The sequence below is a fragment of the Lissotriton vulgaris genome, chromosome 11 (genome assembly GCF_964263255.1).
Source record: "Lissotriton vulgaris chromosome 11, aLisVul1.2, whole genome shotgun sequence".
Classification (NCBI taxonomy): domain Eukaryota; kingdom Metazoa; phylum Chordata; class Amphibia; order Caudata; family Salamandridae; genus Lissotriton; species Lissotriton vulgaris.
Genome location: NC_141699.1, coordinates 501461544 through 501483077, shown reverse-complemented (window position 1 = coordinate 501483077; position 21534 = coordinate 501461544).

The window sequence follows — 21534 nt, the reverse complement described above, 5'->3', positions numbered from 1 at the left end:
AAAACCATGAGTGCCCTAACCCACCCAAGCAGTAATTTTTTTTTTGCTCCTGTTGAGCCCTTTTCAATGCCTGTTTTTTTGTTGTTTCCCCTCCATGAAAAACACAAAAAAAACATAAAACTGTTCTAAAAATACAAAAAAAACAAAAAATGTTCAGAAAAAAAAAAAAAAAACAACAAAAACATTAAAAAAAGTTCTTTTCAGAACTACCTCCCCTTTCAAATACAATTGCTAGAATGTTTAGCACTCTGGCAAGCTCTATTTCTTTTGGTTCGCTTTCCAGTTCGCTGCCCGGTTCGCGAACTTGAAGCGAATCAAAAAAATATTTTTTTTTAAAAAAGAAGAGTTAGTATAAGGGAAGTAAACAGAGAGTAATGTTAAAACAAAGACAGCTATAGGGAGTAAAGCAGAGATACTGTTTAATAGATCTATTTATTAATTCAGGATGACGATAAGGTGTGATCTCTCCTGAGGTTTGTTTAAGGTGAGACCTACTCAGGGTTACAGATCAATTTTACACTTGTTGAAGAATACAGAGCAGATAAAGCATGTGAAGGCCTACCAATGAAGTAAGTCATGTCCTCTTATTACATCATTCATGACATGGTCAGTGACATCATCAGCAGTGCATTGCGGGTAAAAAGAGTAAAAAACATTTACCTTATAATTCTTGTTACCTTTTTAAAATATTTTTTCATACTTTCAATCTGAAAAAGAGAGAACAAACATTTCCAAAAATATTAAAACATGTATTTAAAAATTAGAAAAGAAAAGGGAAAACGTTCAAGAAGAAACAGTTTTTGAACCACTTTGACATTTACAGAAGCCTCTGCTTCTCTACATCCCCTACACAATCCTAAAGATATATATTTTAAACAAACAGTATCTTCATGCTGATGAACTGAAGCCTATTTTGGAACATGGTGCTTCTTTTGCACTGCTGATGTCTCACAATAGTGATGCAATAGCAGCGCAAAAAAGATGTAAAGCCATCATAAAATTGTGTCTAACATTTTAAATGATTGTTTCAGGATGCAAATAAGATGTGTGCTTTCAAGAGCTTTCTTTGAGGTGAGGCCTATTTCAATCTGTTTGTGAATAACATGTTTGACATCCTCCAGTATTGTGCTAAGTACATCAGGGATTGATTCTAATTTGGTTATTATTGGAGCACAGGTGCATTCAAATTTAGATTTTGATTATGCCCTTACACCATTTTTGGGACATTATTAAAATGCCTATGTAACTCCCATAATCAAAATCTAAATTTGCCAACCGCAGGTGGGAGCGTATTTACAAGAAACTTGCCCCATGAGGTACGCTTTCCATTTAAAAAGGAAAAATAACATCATAGACACTCATATGCCTTATAAATATGACCCAAAACAACCTATGAAGCTCTAGCAGTACATATCCAGAAATGTAATTGATTTCAAAAAATCGTTTTTAACCACAGCATATAAATCAATTGTATACCTGCATTCAAGAGGAAATGACTGAAAATCTCCTTGAGAGACATGAAAGCGTTTTCTGGAATGCCCTAGCACCATTTTTTGGACATTATTAACATGGCTATGTAACTCCCATAATCAAAATCTAAATTTGCCAAGCACAGATGGGAGCGTATTTACAAGACACTTGCCCCATGAGGAATGCTTTCCATTTAAAAAGGAAAAAATAACATCAAAGACACTCAAATGCCTTATAAATATGACCCAAAACAACCTATGAAGCTCTAGCAGTACATATCCAGAAATGTAAGTAATTTCAAAAATCGTTTTTAAAAACAACATAACTGTTTCAGCTTACATAAGAGACCATGGAATGGGCTCCATGTACAACAATAACTTGTGTTACTGCATGCCAGAAAGCTACACCGAATATGCAATTACAATTTCTCAAAGAAACAAAATCTATTTGTATATCACTAGAGACAAAGCCACATTTTAAAAACACAGCTTTCTTCAGCATTTTCTCCTTAAATCATACTATTCTCTATCTAAATTAAATAAATCTTTTCTCACCTTAGCAAATACTTTTTGAGTTTTGAAAACAGTCTCAGAAATACACCAAATTGTCTTCAGCAGAAGAAAAAGGATGCACTCCAGAGGCTGCAGCTATTGAAAGCACAGAAATACAGATATTCATTTCACATATCTCTCATATTAGCCAATCATAACTCTTCCCTCACTTTTTTCAAATCAAAACCCTTCCCCCCTCTGCCCTCTCTGCCTTTTTTCCATAGCAACCACCTCCTGGAAGACCTCTCATGTTTGCAAATTCACACAACAATGTTTCAATTGAACTCTGAACTCTCAGTGCACCTGCGTATCCAGTGCAATCTTTCATTAAATGTTTTTTCCTTGACCATTCAAATTACATCTTTCAAAGAACACATCCATGCACCCTAACTTTCTGTTTTAAGAAATGGAAATGCACCAATCACTGCTAATGAATCATTAGCATTGGAAATCCTCAGTTTTTTTTCTTTACAAACTCCTACTGTTTCAACTGCCCTTCATTACCACACTTCATCTGACTGCAGCACAACCTTCTCCAACCATGTTTAAGGTCTGGATTGTTGGACATAGTTACACCCACTGGGCTCAAAGGTATGCTGAGAACAGAAATATACCTAACCTCAATTTACAAGATGTGGAAATTAAGTGGTTGGGCCAAAGAGGATTAAAATGTCACCAATTGATACCATTGGTGAAAACCTTTATGCGTTTGCCAAAACCTGACCTGCTAATTGTGCACTGTGGAGGTAATGATTTGGGCACTTTGACAGGGGTAGGTCTGGAAATGCTTTTAAAGGACACCTTTGAGCAATTAATGGCACTTTTTCCTCAAACTGCCTTGGTATATTCCAATATATGCCAAAGACAGAAATGGAGGTGGTCCAACCAATTTTCTCCACAAATTGAGAAAGCGAGGAAGCATGTAAACAAATCTGTTTCAGCTTTCATGAGAGACCATGGAATGGGCTCCCTGTACAACAATAACTTGCGTTACTACATGCAAGATATCTACAGAGGAGATGGAGTTCACTTCTCAGATGAGGGCAGCAGAATTTTCATTCTGAATTTAAGACTGTGCATTGGTACCTACTTATAAGTACCTAAATGTACCATAAACCCAAAAGCTCTTCTCAGAGCTACCCTACATCTGATCACTCACAATTATTATTTTTCTCTAACTTTTTTCACTAATTTTCCACAAAATACGCTCCCCGGAGCGCTACCCGGATCGCTAACCGAAAGCTAACCTTGCGGATTTTTTTTCAAAAATGTTTTTTTTCCGCACATATAAGCCTCCTCAGCCACCCTCAGAAAACCTAGGGGGTCAAGATAAGTCTACCATGACCCCTTCTACCCATTCTAAACATTATTTGCCCTCCATCTTGTATCTTAATGCGACCGAAACACAAAATGGTGGACTCCCGTGACGCTTAAGGTTCGCTAACCGGGCCGCTTTCCGGAAAGCGGTCCTAAAAAAAGGTGGGAAAGTAATTTACAGAAAAACGACTAGAGACACTCTCACCAAATATAGATTAGCTCATACTACATAACAATCCCTTTCATTCTCACAAATTTGATTGAAATTTCATTTAGCCATTAAGCCTCTAGACCTCTCTAAGTACCGTAAGGTAAATTACTTCACAAAACACATCTGAAGTGTTGGAATTGACAACCAATGAAAATGTTACTTTCATTTTCTACTTTTATTACCTGACATTTGATTGGTTATATACCTGTATATATATAAAGGAGGAGAAGAAAACACAGCCATTTTGACTGCTACTTCTTGTTGTACTTGTACATCACATTTGAATAGCTATCAAACACTTCAACTTGTTTGTGAAGGTAAGTTGTTATTTTTAAAACTGAAGTATATTGTGCACTATAACTTAATATGGTAGACTTTTTCTGATAGATATATACTATCCCTCTATAGTAGTTATAGATTTAGATAGACTTCTCTGTTATAGTTATGAATGGAGTTAGGCTTGTCTTGGTTAAATCACATACACTTTTTTATAGTCCTATTTCCACTCTGATACTATACACTGCCAAAAGATAAATTCACTGATAAAAACTGCCTATCTAAAATTAATCCCAACAGTGCCCTATCTCTACTAATATATATTTTTTTAATCAAAATTTCAGGCAAAATGGAAGGCGAGCAACAACTTAAATTTACAATTGTACTGGAGGAGAGCAGCCAAGAAAAAATTGATGATTTTATGGATCAAAGTAGAGACCAGGAACTACTACAATGTGTTGAAGCAGTGGATAACCTGCTTCAAAATGAGGACATGTTACACCCTATATTCAATTTTGAAATTTCTGACACTGAAATGTTAGAAAGTTTAATGAATTATGAAACAGAATCAAAATAAAAAAAAATACTTTAAAAATAAAGAAAACAAAAAAAACCAACAAAAACAACAAATAATTAACATACAGTATGGAAAGGGGCGACCATTCGGTCCCCCCGAACGTATGGTGGAGTACCACGATACCCCCGGGAAGCCATCTTGGGCGGGAGGCGAGTCTCGGCTGGTATGCCCGAAGCGGCGTAGCCGGGGCGCGCCTTTTCCCGCCCTGGAGTGGGTTGTCCTAGACACTGACGCGGCCGGCCACGCCCTCGGAGGCAGGCGGGGGCGGGTTTACGCCCACCCGAAGACGGATAAAAGGAGCAACAAGCCAAGAAAGCATCCTCTTGTTCCTGTGCTCTGAAGCTGCACCTCCCCGCTGCACGTGAGCCCGAGACGGAACGAAGAGCCAATTTTGAGCGTTGTAATCTTTCTTTTTGTTTTGCAGATATCTTCGTTGAGAATGCCAGGCAAGAAGGTCGGAAAGCGGGTCGGTACCGATCAGATGCTCCGCATGCTCATAAAGGAGGTAGCCGATTTGAAGAAGCAGATGGCGGCTAAGAACGTGGAGGGAGGACCGAAGCGAGTCATCGGACCAGCTTTGCCAGGAGTAGTCCCTGGTGGGAGAGGCAAGAGGTCCAAAAGGGGGGCACTTGGGGGGGAAACCCCGGTTCCCGATACCCCACTTGAGGAGCCAACCCCGGTTCCGAAGGAGGGGCATCCGATCCCCGTGGTGGTCACCCCCGTGACCGGGGAAGATATGCCTCCCGAGTTAGCGGCGCAATTAGCAGCGTGGTTGGGAAAAGATAGTGAGGGCACCACGGCTGACGACGCCCGGGCAGTAATGAGACAACTGCGGGAATCTAGAGAGGCTGCGAAGGCATCTTCTGTTACCCCGCCAGTGCCGGCGGCGAAAAATGCAACAGGCCCAAGTTCGGCGGCAAATGCAGCATCTGGTCCAGGTAAGCGGCCATTGCCGATCGCGGGGGAGGGGTCTGCACCTTCGCGAAGGGAGAAGGTGGCTCAGCATGTTCCACTGGAAATTAAGGAAAAGATTTGGGCGAATAAGTATGTGAACATTTTTTCTTTGCTTACCGACCATTACGAGATGGAGCATGTTAAGAGCCAAAAGGAGCTCATGCATCCGAGTGTTTGGCGCGCAAAAATGGCCGCCTTTAAGGTTGATGAAAACATAGGTACTTGGGGCAGAGCGTGGGGCATTTTCACCTCCATCATGGGCGAGCGCAGGCCCGAGTTGCTGACCGAGTTGCCTATTTATCAGTCACGTATCATGGAGTATTCCGTATCGTACGGGGGCAATCAGTGGTTCTGTTATGACAATATATTTAGAAAAGCTAAGGAGCACGACCCAGATCTGACTTGGGATTGTTTCGACTCCGTTTCATGGCAAAAAATGGAGAGTTCAGGAATGTTAAAAGTGCCATTGTCAGGGAGTAACGGGGGTGAATTTACCCGCCAATCCTCTGGGACACCCTTTCGGACGGGTGCAGGTAACGAACACCACTCGAAGTCGCGTGGCAACGCAGGTAAAAGGGGGATTTGTTGGAATTTTAACAGGGGGAAATGTACGAGGCCCCAGGGGTCATGCAAGTTCAGACATGAATGTGGGGGGTGTGGGCAGCCATCCCATCCTGAGTCCATGTGCAGAGCCAAAACGGGTGATAACGGTGGTAGGGGAAGCGCCAAACAGGTCTGAAATAGTCCGAGGGGCGCCTTTACCTACTCCGATTGATACCATGGCAATGATTCCTTGGCTCAATGAATACCCGGATCATGCTTCCGCTGGGGTGTTGCGAAACGGGTTTTTCATATGGTTTCCGCATCCCAGTGGGGGATTTTCAGGGTGTAGCAAACTGTAAGAATCAACTGTCGGTCTTGCAGCATACGGCGGTGGTACAGGGAAAGATTGGGAAGGAGGTGACTCGAGGTCGTGTCGCCGGTCCATTTGATTTGCCACCGGTTGCTAACTTTGTTTGTTCCCCTCTAGGGGTGGTCCCCAAGAAGGACCCGGGTGAGTTTCGGCTGATACATAACTTGTCAGCCCCACGTGGTCTTTCCGTGAATGAAGCGATAGACCCGGAAGTGTGTTCGGTGCGGTACGCATCTTTCGATGAGGCCGTTGCCATGTTGAATCGCCTGGGGCCCGGGGCGCTGATGGCAAAATCAGACATCGAGTCAGCGTTCCGGTTGCTCCTGGTGCACCCAGACGATCAGCGTCTCCTTGGTTTCATGTTTCAGGGTCGCTATTACATGGATAGATGTATGCCAATGGGGTGCTCGATATCCTGTGCCTATTTTGAAAAGTTCAGTTGTTTTCTGCAATGGGTATTCACAAGGAAGACGGGTTTTCAGCATGTTATGCATTATCTCGATGACTTTCTGTTTTTGGGGGCAGCCGGGGATCCTGAGTGTGGACAGGCTTTACATGAATTTTGTGTCTTAATGAATCAATTCGGTGTGCCATTGGCGCCAGGTAAGACTGTGGGTCCCTCGACTTTGCTCGAGTTTCTGGGGATCGAGCTCGACTCGGAAGAAGGTTGTTTTAGATTACCCAGGGAAAAAGTGTTAAAATTCAGGATATCCCTTGAAACATGTATTTGTGCAACGAAAGTAAACCTGCATCAATTGCAACAGGTGGTGGGTCAGTTAAATTTTGCCCTGAGAGTGATGCCAATGGCACGCCCCTTTTCCCGCTCGATTGCACAAGCCATGGTCGGCCTGAAGGAAGGACATCACCGCACGAGGCTCTCGGCAGAGGTTCGCCAGGACATGCGCATTTGGTTGGCATTTTTGGCGGATTTCAATGGTCGAATTGTCTGGAACAAACCGGCGGTGTCCTCCGAGGAGCTGGGGCTTTGGACAGATTCGGCGGGGAGTATAGGTTTTGGTGCCATTTTTGGTACACAATGGTCGGCTCAAAAATGGCCGTTATGGTGGCACGAGTGCGGCCTGACGAGTAACATTGCTTTCCTTGAACTCTTCCCTATTTTGGTGGCCTTGAAGACATGGCCGGAGGGGTTTCGGGATCATTCTGTGGTGTTCTGGTCTGATAACATGACTGTGGTTGAGTGTATCAATAGTCAGGCAGCACGTTGCAAATGGATTCTGAGACTGCTCAAAGAAATTGTGTTATTGTGTATGCAGTTGAATGTGCTCTTTAGGGCAAGACATGTCCCGGGAGTACTGAACCAAGCGGCTGATGCGCTTTCTCGTTTCCGTATGCAGGCCTTCTGGGGTTTTCTGCCCACAGCGGACCTGGTGGCAGCACCCTTTCCCGAAGCTCTCTGGTCTCTCGGTGCCCCGAACTACAAAACCTCGTGGGAGAGAGTTTAGCACCCAGGACAAGGAAGGCATATGAAGGGGCGTTCCGTTCCTATTTGTCCTTTTTGGGTTCTGCTGGGGGGAAGCTTTGGGGACAGGAAGAGCTTGTCGTAAAATTTCTGCTGTCTTTACATCAGGCAGGCAAATCAGTAGCTACGGCCCAGAGGCATCGGGCCGCCATTTCCTTTATGGCAAGGGCTCATGGGATCCAGGACCCGACAGCGTCTTTTGTGGTGCAGAAAGCGCTACGTGGGTGGCAACGCCTTGAGGGTCGCAGAGTAGATGAGAGGCACCCGATAGGTCTGGATAGGTTGACCCTGTTATTGTCCGTACTCCCGGCAACGTGTTCATCCCAGTACGAAGCAGGGTTATTCCGAGCTGCATTTGCGCTAGCATTCCATGGGGCTATGCGGGTAAGCGAATTAGTGGCGAAGAACAAGCAGGATACGATGGGGGGACTGTGCCGGGAGCACATTCAGGTCAGGGAGGAGACGATGACGGTCTCGTTTGTTAGGTCCAAAACCGATCAGGGTGCAATTGGGGACTGCATAATCATTCAGAGGATCCCCGGGTCTTCCATGTGCCCTGTGGTGTGCGTGGAGGAATATTTAGCGCAGAGGGTGGCATCATGGGGGGGGACCTTGTTGAGACATGCTGACGCCACCCCACTGACGAGGTTTCAGTTCCAGCGGGTGCTTGCGATGTCGATTTCGGCCGCGGGCTTGAACCCCGGCGAGTTCGGGACCCATTCCTTTCGGATAGGGGCTGCTACTGAGGCTACAGCCAGGGGTCTGAGTGTAGAAGAAGTAAAACGTTTGGGGCGTTGGTCCTCGAACTGTTATAAAAGGTATGTGCGGTTGCACATGTTGTGAAGCTGTAATAATGTACTCACGCTTCTTGTTTTTGTTTGGTTTTCAGTTGCGCAAGCTTACGAGGCGGGGCAGACTGTGCAGTTGACCCGACACCTGGGGAACAGCGGTCAGACATCACCGGCTGCGAGAAAGGAGGTGTGGGTCGTGGGCCACTCATACGTGAGGCGTGCCGCGGACGTATTCAAAGCAGGTGACATGATTCACGTGGCTGGGGAATACGGGTACAGGGTGTCCTTCTACGGAAGGGGCGGGCTCTGTATTGACCAATTTCAATCCTTTTTCGAGGGTTTGTTAGGGCGGACAAGGTCACCGCCGTCTATAATCATAGTCCATCTTGGGGGCAACGATTTGGTGGCCACTGGTAGACGACTTCTTCTTGAGGCAATGCTTTCCACAGTAAGTTGGTTGGCAAGAAGAGTTCCAGGGTGCACAATTGCATGGTCCCATATGATCCCACGGAAAGTGTGGCGGGGGGCTATTTCGGTTTCTGCTCTGAATCATTCAGTAAAGAAAATAAATAACAAGTTGAGTAGATTGTTTCGTTCAAATACACTGCATTCTGTTTCGCATGGTTGTATCAAAGGGGACAGTATGTATTTGGGGGATGGGGTTCATTTGTCCCGGGTGGGGAATGAGTTACTCATAGGAGACCTCATAGCTTGGCTAAAGAGTTTAAAACATGACCTTTAGGCAGGAGTTGTTGTGGGGGGTCCGGATAGCCGGTCAACTATCCGGCCTGTGGCGGTAAGGTCATGATCGGTGAGCAGTAATTGGAAGATCCCTATGGGGGGGCGTCACCCATTACGGATGGGAGCGCTCGGGGGAGGTGGCCATTGGCCCCTCAACGGGGAGGCGGTCCCTTCTAAGGATAGGCCGCCGGAAGGAAAGGAAAGGTGGTCAAGGCCCCTTCCTGGATAGGAGGGGCTACGGGCCCTCCTGGGGAATTTCCCGGGGCCAGGACATCTGCGACGGCAGATGGGGTAAGTTGTGTGGGGTTCGGGAGGGGGTTTACGCTACCTTTTAGACACCTCACACGAGTCCTCGGACGACCGTTAAATGGCGTCGAGTTCATTGGGGCCCCCGTCAAGTCCAAGGGAAATTGGTAGATGCACTTGAGGTACGCCTCTGTGCGGTCGCTCCCCTCACAAGTGAGGGGGGATTTCTGGTTTAGGGATCTGACACCGGTTACGACCTTGCCGTTGGCCCTTAACGTTAGCATGTACAATTTCAAGTCAAATGTTTTGTAGGATGTTAGTTCGGCTAGGAGAACCTTTGTATTAGAGATCTGTTAAGGTTAGCCAAACATCGTAATGTGGAAATGAAATTGTACATGATATGAAACTGTTATTTTAATGTTTTGATTTTGTTTCATAGTTTAATAAATACGGCCGGGAGGGTCACTCCCTCCCGCCTTCCAAAAGTTCAGAACCGTTTCCGGTTTCCCATCCTTGGGGATTGTGTTGAGAGGGGGTGGCGGGTATCTCAGCCATATGGAAAGGGGCGACCATTCGGTCCCCCCGAACGTATGGTGGAGTACCACGATCCCCCCGGGAAGCCATCTTGGGCGGGAGGCGAGTCTCGGCTGGTATGCCCGAAGCGGCGTAGCCGGGGCGCGCCTTTTCCCGCCCTGGAGTGGGTTGTCCTAGACACTGACGCGGCCGGCCACGCCCTCGGAGGCAGGCGGGGGCGGGTTTACGCCCGTCCGAAGACGGATAAAAGGAGCAACAAGCCAAGAAAGCATCCTCTTGTTCCTGTGCTCTGAAGCTGCACCTCCCCGCTGCACGTGAGCCCGAGACGGAACGAAGAGCCAATTTTGACCCACCCACCAGCCCCTGAGGACAGCTAGTTGTTTTGAATAAAGTTTTGATGTGGTAACTCTATTTCTTGCAGGTTGTGATGATTGTCGTGATATTTTGAGTATGCAATAAAGAATGGTCATTTTCAGTATGTTTTTCAAATAAAGTAATTCTGCACTAGTGTTGATCAGTAATCATGCTTGTAATAGTTATGGTTGTTTTGTAAATTAGTAAGTTAGGTAAATTGTCGTATTTATTTTTGGTCGGGCGGTAAGGTCATGATCGGTGAGCAGTAATTGGAAGATCCCTATGGGGGGGCGTCACCCATTACGGATGGGAGCGCTCGGGGGAGGTGGCCATTGGCCCCTCAACGGGGAGGCGGTCCCTTCTAAGGATAGGCCGCCGGAAGGAAAGGAAAGGTGGTCAAGGCCCCTTCCTGGATAGGAGGGGCTACGGGCCCTCCTGGGGAATTTCCCGGGGCCAGGACATCTGCGACGGCAGATGGGGTAAGTTGTGTGGGGTTCGGGAGGGGGTTTACGCTACCTTTTAGACACCTCACACGAGTCCTCGGACGACCGTTAAATGGCGTCGAGTTCATTGGGGCCCCCGTCAAGTCCAAGGGAAATTGGTAGATGCACTTGAGATACGCCTCTGTGCGGTCGCTCCCCTCACAAGTGAGGGGGGGATTTCTGGTTTAGGGATCTGACACCGGTTACGACCTTGCCGTTGGCCCTTAACGTTAGCATGTACAATTTCAAGTCAAATGTTTTGTAGGATGTTAGTTCGGCTAGGAGAACCTTTGTATTAGAGATCTGTTAAGGTTAGCCAAACATCGTAATGTGGAAATGAAATTGTACATGATATGAAACTGTTATTTTAATGTTTTGATTTTGTTTCATATTTTAATAAATACGGCCGGGAGGGTCACTCCCTCCCGCCTTCCAAAAGTTCAGAACCGTTTCCGGTTTCCCATCCTTGGGGATTGTGTTGAGAGGGGGTGGCGGGTATCTCAGCCATATTAGAAAAGTCTATCATTCTTTTATCCTTATAGTACGCTGCCCAGAACGCTTTCCGGTTCGCGAACTTGGCGCTTACCACGCAAAAAAAAAAAAAACTTTTTTTTTTCACCCTCCTGGGCCCTTTTAAAACCTCCACATAAAACCTAGGGGGTCAACGAGGATCTACTATGCCCCCTTATGGTAATTTCCCCCTTTGTTTTGGCCTCCTCTTGTCTCTCGTTCCTACCGAGAGACAAGATGGCGGCCACTCCGGACTGTTTAGAATGTTGACAGACACCAGAGAGCCAATCAGCTTCGCTTCGCAAAGTTCCGATGCGCGAAAAGTTCGCTAACCGGATCGCTGCCCGGAGCGCTGTTACAGATATATATCTTGTTTTAAACGTTAATTTCTCAAAATCCACTGAAGCACATATATTAAGACCTAGCAAAGGCACATCGGGCTAACAGTCCCTACAATTTTGCCAAGTTTGGTGGAAATCCATTCAGCCGTTCGGGCTAAAAGTGAGGCCAACCGCCCGATGGAAATTAACATGGGAAAAACGCGTTTTGGGACCCCCCTTTTATCTCAGCCCCCCCTTGCCGAACACCCCCCAAATTTTCAGGGGCTGCTCAGAAACATAATGTGCCATTTTCCTGAAAATTTCAGCTGATTCCGTCCACAAACGCCAAAGTTATTAGACATAGAATTTTCAAAAATCCCATAGAGAAAAAATCCTAACTATATATACCTACTGGCGACCGCCAGTAGGTAATATATATATATATATATATATATATATATATATATATATATATATATATATATATATATATATATATATATATATATATATATATATGTATATATGAAGCAGTATCTCTCCCCATAGCATACCCAGGTTGTATTAAGATTTTAGTACAACATTCCCTTTGGAAATGCAAATGCATGGATGGCAGTCCACCCTCCTGTGCAGCCTACCATCCCTACATTGCCAGCCATAAGCAGGGGTGTGCAAATTACAACTTGCCCAATTAATATTCATTGTGCAGGTAATTTTGTAAATACCTACCAATGTGGAATTCACAATGGAACCAATTAATGGATAGATGGCAACTCGAAGTACATTCCCATTAGCAAAACATTCAATGTACACATTGTACATTGACAAATGGGTCTCAGTACATTTGGCTGTAATTTTCTTAATTAGCAAAAGATGGTGCAAGATAAAAAGCTAGCAAATGCCGAAAAAGTTACTCCCAGTGTGGACCTATTCTTTCAATTCAGGATTTCCTTTTTTTCTAAGTTAGATTGAAGGGAGAATTTATGTTATTTTGTGTGTTTGTACCATTCTCCATCTGTTTTATTTAACAACGAAATCCACCATTATGTAAGAGCTGAAATCAGTAGTTGACTTCCACTCAGGATTTAATTACAGCCTCTCTTTTTTCCAGTGCACTTCTGATGACCACTCTAAACTGATGTTTATTGGTGCCTCGGTTACTTACCAGTAATCTTCATTACTCCAGGTACAGGTCTTCCCTGAAACAGTCCGCACATGCAAGATGAAATCTCCGTCCTGCAAAACCTGTTCCCTAGGTGACGGAATTTAGTTCCCCCAATGACTGACAACCAGCTAACCTCTAGAATAAGAGAGGAAATACCAATTTTACATCCTATTAACTATCCATGCTCCAGACAGAAAATGTTAATGAAAATATAATCATTCCCGGATAGAGTGGGCAATCCAAAATCGCGGGTTTACGCCAGTACGGAGCAGCAGCGTCCCTTGAAGGCTCCCGGCACCCTGCCTTGCTGATTTTTTCTCTATGGGAGACTAGCTGATAGTCCACTTAGGACTTGAAAATTGAGGAGGAAAGGAAAAAAGGATCTCTTTTTTTTTGGGTTGCTACTCACCTGCTGTACCCGAGCATAGAGGGTGAACTACAAATGGCCATTGGATGTTCCGGCTCTTGAGCAGCTGGTGGAGGCGACGCCTGCTCATACTCGGTCTATCGAGCACACAGCCGCTTTGCAGACCCGGGGCCAGTTGGGTGGGCTTTGCATTGTTGGCGGCCCCTGTTACACCGGACCATGGCTCGGGGGGAATGAGGACACCAGTACAGACTGGCTCGCTCGATGTCGGTATCGGACTAGCGCTACAAATGAAGATCCACTCGAGCCAGGAGAGGCACCAATTCAGAGACGTCGACCCCTGCATTGCTACCGCCGCCACTACGGATTCAATCACTGCGGGAAAAACTATGGCTTCCGAGAAGACTGCACAATTAGCAGGTAAGCAGTTGATCCGCACTTCGCTCTTTGTTTTGTCAGAAAATAACACTACAGAAGAGGAACTGTGGCAATAATGTATCTATAAATATTAACTCAAGCAATAATTTGCCAGAATGCCCTGACTTAGGAGTTGCAGCAGCAGTTTCTGTTGTAGCGGCAGAGGGCGGGACAGGCGTGGTAGGAGCTAAGTCCATAGGCGATAAAAAACAAATAAATCAACCACTTATACCACCTAAAGCACTCGATAAAACTGGTGATATTGTTAAACTTGCTAAACTTGGCAAACCCACAGATAAAACTGGAGTTGAAGAGGGCGCCGATGCCGGTATACCTTCTGGAAGTGGGGAGAAAGAACTCTCTGACCACTTAGAGAATGAGAATGAGACCGCCCCGGCCAGTAATGACATGAATAGCACGTTTACTGAAGTATTAAACGAACCCCGCCCGCTGCTTGTTTTAGCTTTAGAGGATCAAATGTCAGAAGCTGCTGATTTGCCGGGGTTGTCTGGCTTATCTACAGAGGGGATTGAAAAGGGCTCCAGTGCCGACTATGAGGATGAAGACGAAGGTCACAGTGCTGTGGTGGGTACTGCCAAACTCCTTGGGCGAAGAAAAGGAAGGACTAAAGCTAAAAAAAAACTTAAGAAAGGGAATACCACAGTTCTTAATCTTGCTTCTAATTCTGCTACATCTTCTGCTAATGTACACAAAAATCCTATAAGAGATGAGAGCCCTCTCCGAAAGTGGATTCAAGCGAAGGGAGGTGTTAAGAATATGGCATTGCGTTTGTCTGGTGCTAGCTAGGCATGGGCGGAAAATCCGTTCCGCTCGCGGATTTTGCGGATTTTCGGGAAATCCGCAATCCGCGAGATTTGCGAATTTCCTGCAAAATCCGCAAATCCGCGAGCAGCGGATTTTGCTCGCACTGCTCGCACTGTTCGCGTGAGTTCGCGCCCCGCGAATAAGTGCGAAATTGCAGAAATACGTTCTAAGCAAAACTGAAAGTAACTACTTACCAGGTTCAAAAGTTCAGGCACATCATTAGTAGCCATTTCCTGTAGTGCTTCCTGAGGGGCCCCTCCAGAGTTCAGTTGCCAGTTGAAACTATTATGTGACCCTGCTCTGAACCTCAGAATAGTTACACATATGCCACAAAGGTCATGAATTACAGCTAAGGGAGACAAGCAGGAGCCAGGCTGGAAGTTAAAATCCATTAATCAGCCCCTAATTCATTATTGTCAGTTGGGGCAGGGCAGGTGTTGTAACTAATTTTGCAACAATGAAAGCACTAAGAAAGTGCAAAAGATCACTAATCAGGGCGCACTAAGGAAGCAGGTGCCAGCTAAAAAAATATTCTGTGACACATTAATCAGCCCCAAATTAATTCAGGTCACTTGAGGCAGGGAAGGTGTGCTTTGCTTTGCCGAAAATAATGTACACTGGACAACCAGAGGGTGTGGTGATGAAACAGAGGGTGGCATGGGTGGGCCAGAGGGTGGCATGAGTAGTCAGAGAGTGGCAGTGGTGACAGAGAGTGGCAGTGATGAAGAAGAGTGTCCCAAACAGGTTGGACACGTAGAAACAACAAGTTCGCAAAACTTGCGACCCGACAGGTAAGTTCGCAAATTGCGAAATTGTAAAAACCCTCGCGAACTGGCAGAAACACGGGCGAACACAAAAAAAAAAAAAATCCGCAAATTCGCGGGAATTCGCGGATTTTGCGGATTGCGAGTTCGCAAATCCGCAAATTCGCGGATTGCCAATCCGCAAAATCCGCTCATGCCTAGTGCTAGCCCCACGGAAGGTAGTAATCTAAGAGACAGTGCTAATACTATGGATAATACGACATCCCTACCTCTTGTTCAAGATGGCACAAAATCAACTTGCACGTATCAAACAAATTCTTGCTTTGAACAGGATTCTGCCAGCAATAGCACGAGTACCGCAACTGCTATAAATCCTATTACAATCATAAGTTTGTCTCCTAGTGCGGATGTCGCCATCTCTCCTGTAGGTACATCGCATACTAATGAGCTACCAGCTCTAGAGGGATCTTCGGATCCAGGACATACTACTTCCTCTTTTGACCTTATCTTAAAGATTCTTACGGGTCATCGTCAGGAAGCACTGCAACACTTTCTTCAACTCAGGGAAGACAACAATAAACTGCAGAATTCCTTACTGGAAGTATCCAGCAAATTAGGGGGGCTCACATAAGAGATAGAAGAGTTGCAACAAATAGTATTTGAGGTGGAAGAAGTTGCAGGACGCACAAAGACTTTAACTAATCAACATGATTTGCAAATAAATAACCTCGAAATTAAGCTGGAAGATTTAGAAAATCGACAAATGAGACAAAACCTTCGACTTTTTGGCATCCCGGAAGGTTCAGAGGGGTCTGATCCAAGGTCATATGTTGTAAAATTGTTCCAGAAGCCTTTTTTAGATCTCTGAGACTGGGACTGGGATTTGCAACTCCAGAGAGTTCATATACTACCTCTCTTTCAAAAAAACAAAGAAAGCAAGTTCCCTCGTTCTATCTTGATTTATTTTGGTAATTTTTTACTGCGACAGGCAGTCTCTTCAAAAGCCAGACCCAGTACCCCTGTCACCATTGAAAATTTTACCTTTTTTGTTCGCTCTGATCTAAGTAAAAACACAATGGAAAGACGATGGAAGCTCCGGCAGATGATAGACCCTTTCAAATCTCTGGGCTGCGATGCATATTTACAGGAACCGGCTCGCCTCAAAGTCATTAAGGACGGCCATACCTCTTTTCATACTGATCTAAAGGAGGCTGAGCTGGCTCTCTCTAAGCTTAATACATAAATAGTAACTTTTTGCACTTACGGGGCTTGGATTTGGTTAGTTTCATTCTTAGCGAAATGTTAATATAGGAGCAAAATGGGTTGATCTGCTCTACTGTTTTTGTAGAACACAGTTGATGTTCGTTATAGGGCTTTTCTGTGGCATAAGCTGAATAATATGATTTAATCACTACTACCACTAGTGAGATCTCTTTATTTTTTTTCTAAATCTTCCTTCTCTCCCTTTCCTTCTTTTTACTATTTACATTACGTTCTTTTCTCTCCCTTTTCTATAGTCTCCTATTGGTTTTTTCCTTTTTTTTTGTACGGCACGGCAGGGATTCCCGGTTGATGCCTTCCTGCTGCTACTCTGCGGAGCTGCCTTCACAGCGGCAGCAAGGTATAGAGGGGTCCTCTCCCCGAAGGGTCTAAGGGGAGGGGGAAAGGGGGTGGCTCTAGGGTTCTGGGGGTAAAAAATGTTTACAATTTCAGTGTGAGAATCAGAATTATTAAAAAAGATTGTTTTAGATCATTCATATTCTCGTATTTAATATTAAAGAGGAAATTAATCTTTCTCTTCATTAAGGAATGTATTCTTTTAGGTGTTTAGCATGGAATGTGGCTGGCCTTAACAATAAGAATAAGAGGAGGCTGGTTCAGGAAGAGCTTAATCTATATAATACCCATTTGGTTTTACTTTCAGAAACCCATATTGGGTTTCAAGACAAGAAATTACTAGGACAGTTGAGCTATGATCTAGTTGTCTGCTCCACTTTAAATGCTTCTATCAGAGGGGTTGCAGTATTGCAACAAAAACAATCAGGCATTGAAATTATGCGTACAGCTGCCGATAAGGGAGGTAGATGGGCAATTGTTCAAGTAAAAATTGAACACTGTTTATATGTTTTCTGTGTTGTATATGGGCCTAACATTGATCTAACTTGTATGTATGATCGGTTAAATGTTGAACTATTAATTTGGGATGGGGAGTTGTTGATTATGGAGGTCTTTAATTGCTTAATGAATTATGATGTGGATACTACTAGACGGGGTGCTTTCCCACGAATGCGTAAAGACCGAGCTGCTATATTAGAACTAAGCCGCTTGCATAATCTAAAAGATGTATGGCGTACAATATATCCCAACCTGGCAGGATTTACTTACTATTCCGCGCCACATAAATTATGCTCTCGAATAGATATGGTCTGGGCAATGGATAAAACTATAGATTATTGAACCATAGAATTGTGCCAAAGAGTTACTTCTGATCATAACCCCATCCTTTTCGAATTTAATATCGCTTCCAGGATGCAAGGCCCTCGACAATTTACGTTTCCCAGATCCCTTTTTTTGATGCAGCTTTTATTACTCAACTTAAAGAACATATTGTTGAATTTATTGAGATCAACTTATATACGGCTGCAGCAATCTCTGTGTGGGATGCATGTAAGGCCAGTATCAGGGGCTTTGGCCAGCAATTGGAAAGGGGCGACCATTCGGTCCCCCCGAACGTATGGTGGAGTACCACGATCCCCCCGGGAAGCCATCTTGGGCGGGAGGCGAGTCTCGGCTGGTATGCCCGAAGCGGCGTAGCCGGGGCGCACCTTTTCCCGCCCTGGAGTGGGCTGGCCTAGACACTGACGCGGCCGGCCACGCCCTTGGGGCAGGCAGGGGCGGGTTTACGCCCGCCCTGAAGACGGATAAAAGGAGCAACAAGCCAAGGAAGCATCCTCTTGTTCCTGTGCTCTGAAGCTGCACCTCCTCGCTGCACGTGAGCTCGAGACGGAACGAAGAGCCAATTTTGAGCGTGGTAATCTTTCTTTTTGTCTTACAGATACTCTGTCTGAGAATGCCCAAGAAAGTCGGAAAGCGAGTCAGTACCGATCAGATGCTCCGCATGCTCATGAAAGAAGTAACCGATCTGAAGAAGCAGATGGCAGCTAAGGACGGGGAAGGGGGACCGAAACGACCTTTGTCGGGAGCAGCCCCCGGAGGGAGAGGCAAGAGGTCCAGAAGGGGGGCAGCTGGGGGGGAAACCCCGGTTCCCGATATCCCACTTGAAGAGCCAACTCCAGTGCCGAAGGAGGGGAATCCGATTCCCGTGGTGGTCACTCCCGTATCCGGGGAGGATATGCCTCCCGAGTTGGCAGCACAATTGGCAGCGTGGTTGGGGAAAGATAGCGAGGGCGCCACGGCTGACGACGCCCGGGTGTTAATGAGACAACTGCGTGAAACTAGGGAGGCGGTGAAGGCACCATCGTCAGTTACCCCGCTGTCTCCAGCGGCAGGAAAAGCAACAGGCCCAGGTCCGGCGGCAGATGCAGCTTCTGGTTCAGGTAAGCGGCCATTGCCGATTGCGAGGGAGGGGTCCGCACCTTCACGAAGGGAGAAGGTGGGTCAGCATGTTCCTCTGGCAATTAAGGAAAAGATGTGGGCGGATGAGTATGTAAACATTTTTTCGTTGCTTACCGACCATTATGAGATGGAGCATGTTAAGAGCCAGAAGGAGCTCATGCATCCGAGTGTTTGGCGCGCAAAAATGGCCGCCTTTAAGGTCGACGAAAACATTGGCACTTGGGGCAGGGCATGGGGAATCTTTACCTCCATCATGGGCGAACGTAGGCCCGAGCTGCTGACCGAATTGCCTATTTATCAGTCACGGATCATGGAGTATTACGTATCATATGGGGGAAATCAGTGGTTCTGCTCTGATAATATTTTTACAAAGGCGAAGGAACACGACAAAAACTTGACTTGGGATTGTTACGACTCCGTTTCATGGTCAAAAATGGAGAGTACAGGAATGTTAAAAGTACCGTTGGTAGGAAGTAGCGGGGGTGAGTCCTCCCGCCAATACGCTGGGACACCCTTTCGGTCGGGTGCCGGTAACGACTATCACTCAAAGCCGAATGGCAATGCAGGTAAAAGGGGGATTTGTTGGAATTTCAACAGGGGTAAATGTACGAGGCCCCAGGGGTCATGCAAGTTTAGACACGAATGTGGAGGGTGTGGGCAGCCATCCCATCCTGAGTCCATGTGCAGAGCCAAAACGGGTGATAACGGTGGTAGGGGAAGCGCCAAACAGGTCTGAAAGAGTCCGAGGGGCGCCTTTACCTACTCCGATTGATACCATGGCAATGATTCCTTGGCTCAACGAATACCCGGATCATGCTTCCGCTGGGATGTTGCGGAACGGGTTTTCATATGGTTTCCGCATCCCAGTGGGGGATTTTCAGGGTGTAGCAAAGTGTAAGAACCAACTGTCGGTCTTGCAACATATGACCGTGGTACAGGAAAAGATTGGGAAGGAGGTTACTCGAGGTCGAGTCGCCGGTCCATTTGATGTGCCACCGATGCCTAACTTTGTTTGTTCCCCTTTAGGGGTGGTCCCCAAGAAGGACCCGGGTGAGTTTCGGCTGATACATAATTTGTCAGCCCCACGTGGTCTTTCCGTGAATGATGCGATAGACCCGGAAGTGTGTTTGGTGCGGTACGCATCTTTCGATGAGGCCGTCGCCATGTTGAATCGCCTAGGGCCCGGTGCGCTGATGGCAAAGTCAGATATTGAGTCAGCGTTCCGGTTGCTCCCGGTACATCCAGACGATCAGCGTCTCCTTGGTTTCATGTTTCAGGGTCACTATTACATGGATAGATGTATGCCAATGGGATGCTCTATATCTTGTGCCTATTTTGAAAAGTTCAGTTGTTTTCTGCAATGGGTCTTCGTAAAGAGGACGGGTTTTCAACATGTTATGCATTATCTCGATGACTTTTTGTTTCTGGGGGCAGCCGGGGATCCAGAATGTGGACAGGCTTTAAACGAATTTTGTGTCTTAATGAATCATTTTGGTGTGCCATTGGCACCAGGTAAGACTGTGGGTCCCTCGACTTGCCTCGAGTTTCTGGGGATCGAGCTCGACTCAGAGGAAGGCTGTTTTCGATTACCAAGAGAAAAAGTGTTAAAATTCAGGGCATCCCTTGAAATGTGTATTAGTGAGTCTAAGGTTAAACTGCATCAGTTACAACAATTGGTGGGCCAGTTGAATTTTGCCCTGAGAGTAATGCCGATGGCCCGCCCCTTTTCCCGCTCGATCGCTCAAGCCATGGTCGGCCTAAAGGAGGGTCATCATCGCACGAGGCTATCGGCAGAGGTTCGCCAGGACATGCGCATTTGGTTGGTATTTCTGGCGGATTTCAATGGTCGAATTGTTTGGAACAAACCGGCGGTGTCCTCCGAGGAGCTGGGGCTGTGGACAGATTCGGCTGGGAGCATTGGTTTTGGTGCCATATTCGGCACACAATGGTCGGCTCAAAGATGGCCGTCGTGGTGGCAGGAGTGTGGACTGACAAGTAACATTGCTTTTCTTGAACTTTTCCCCATTCTGGTGGCCCTGCAAACTTGGCCCGAGGGATTCAGAGATCACTCTGTGGTGTTCTGGTCTGATAACATGACCGTGGTTGAGTGTATCAATAGCCAGGCAGCACGATGCAAATGGATTCTGAGATTGCTCAAAGAAATCGTGTTATTGTGTATGCAATTGAATGTGCTATTTAAGGCAAGACATGTGCCGGGGGTAATGAACAAAGCGGCTGATGCGCTTTCTCGTTTTCATATGCAGGCCTTCTGGGGTTTTCTGCCCACAGCGGACCCGGTGGCGGCACCCTTTCCCGAAGCTCTCTGGTCTCTCGGTGCCCCGAACTACAAAACCTCGTGGGAGAGAGTTTAGCACCCAGGACGAGGAAGGCATATGAAGGGGCGTTCCGTTCCTATTGGGCCTTTTTGGGGGTTGCTAGGGGGGAGCTTTGGGGCCAGGAGGAGTTGGTAGAAAATTTTTTGCTGTCTTTACATCAGGCAGGCAAATCAGTGGCTACGGCCCAGAGGCACCGGGCCGCCATTTCCTTTATGGCAAGGGCTCATGGGATCCAGGACCCGACTGCGTCTTTCGTTGTGCAAAAAGCGCTAAGTGGGTGGCAACGCCTTGAGGGTCGCAGAGTAGATGAAAGGCGCCCGATAGGTCTGGATAGGTTGGCCCTGTTATTATCTGTAC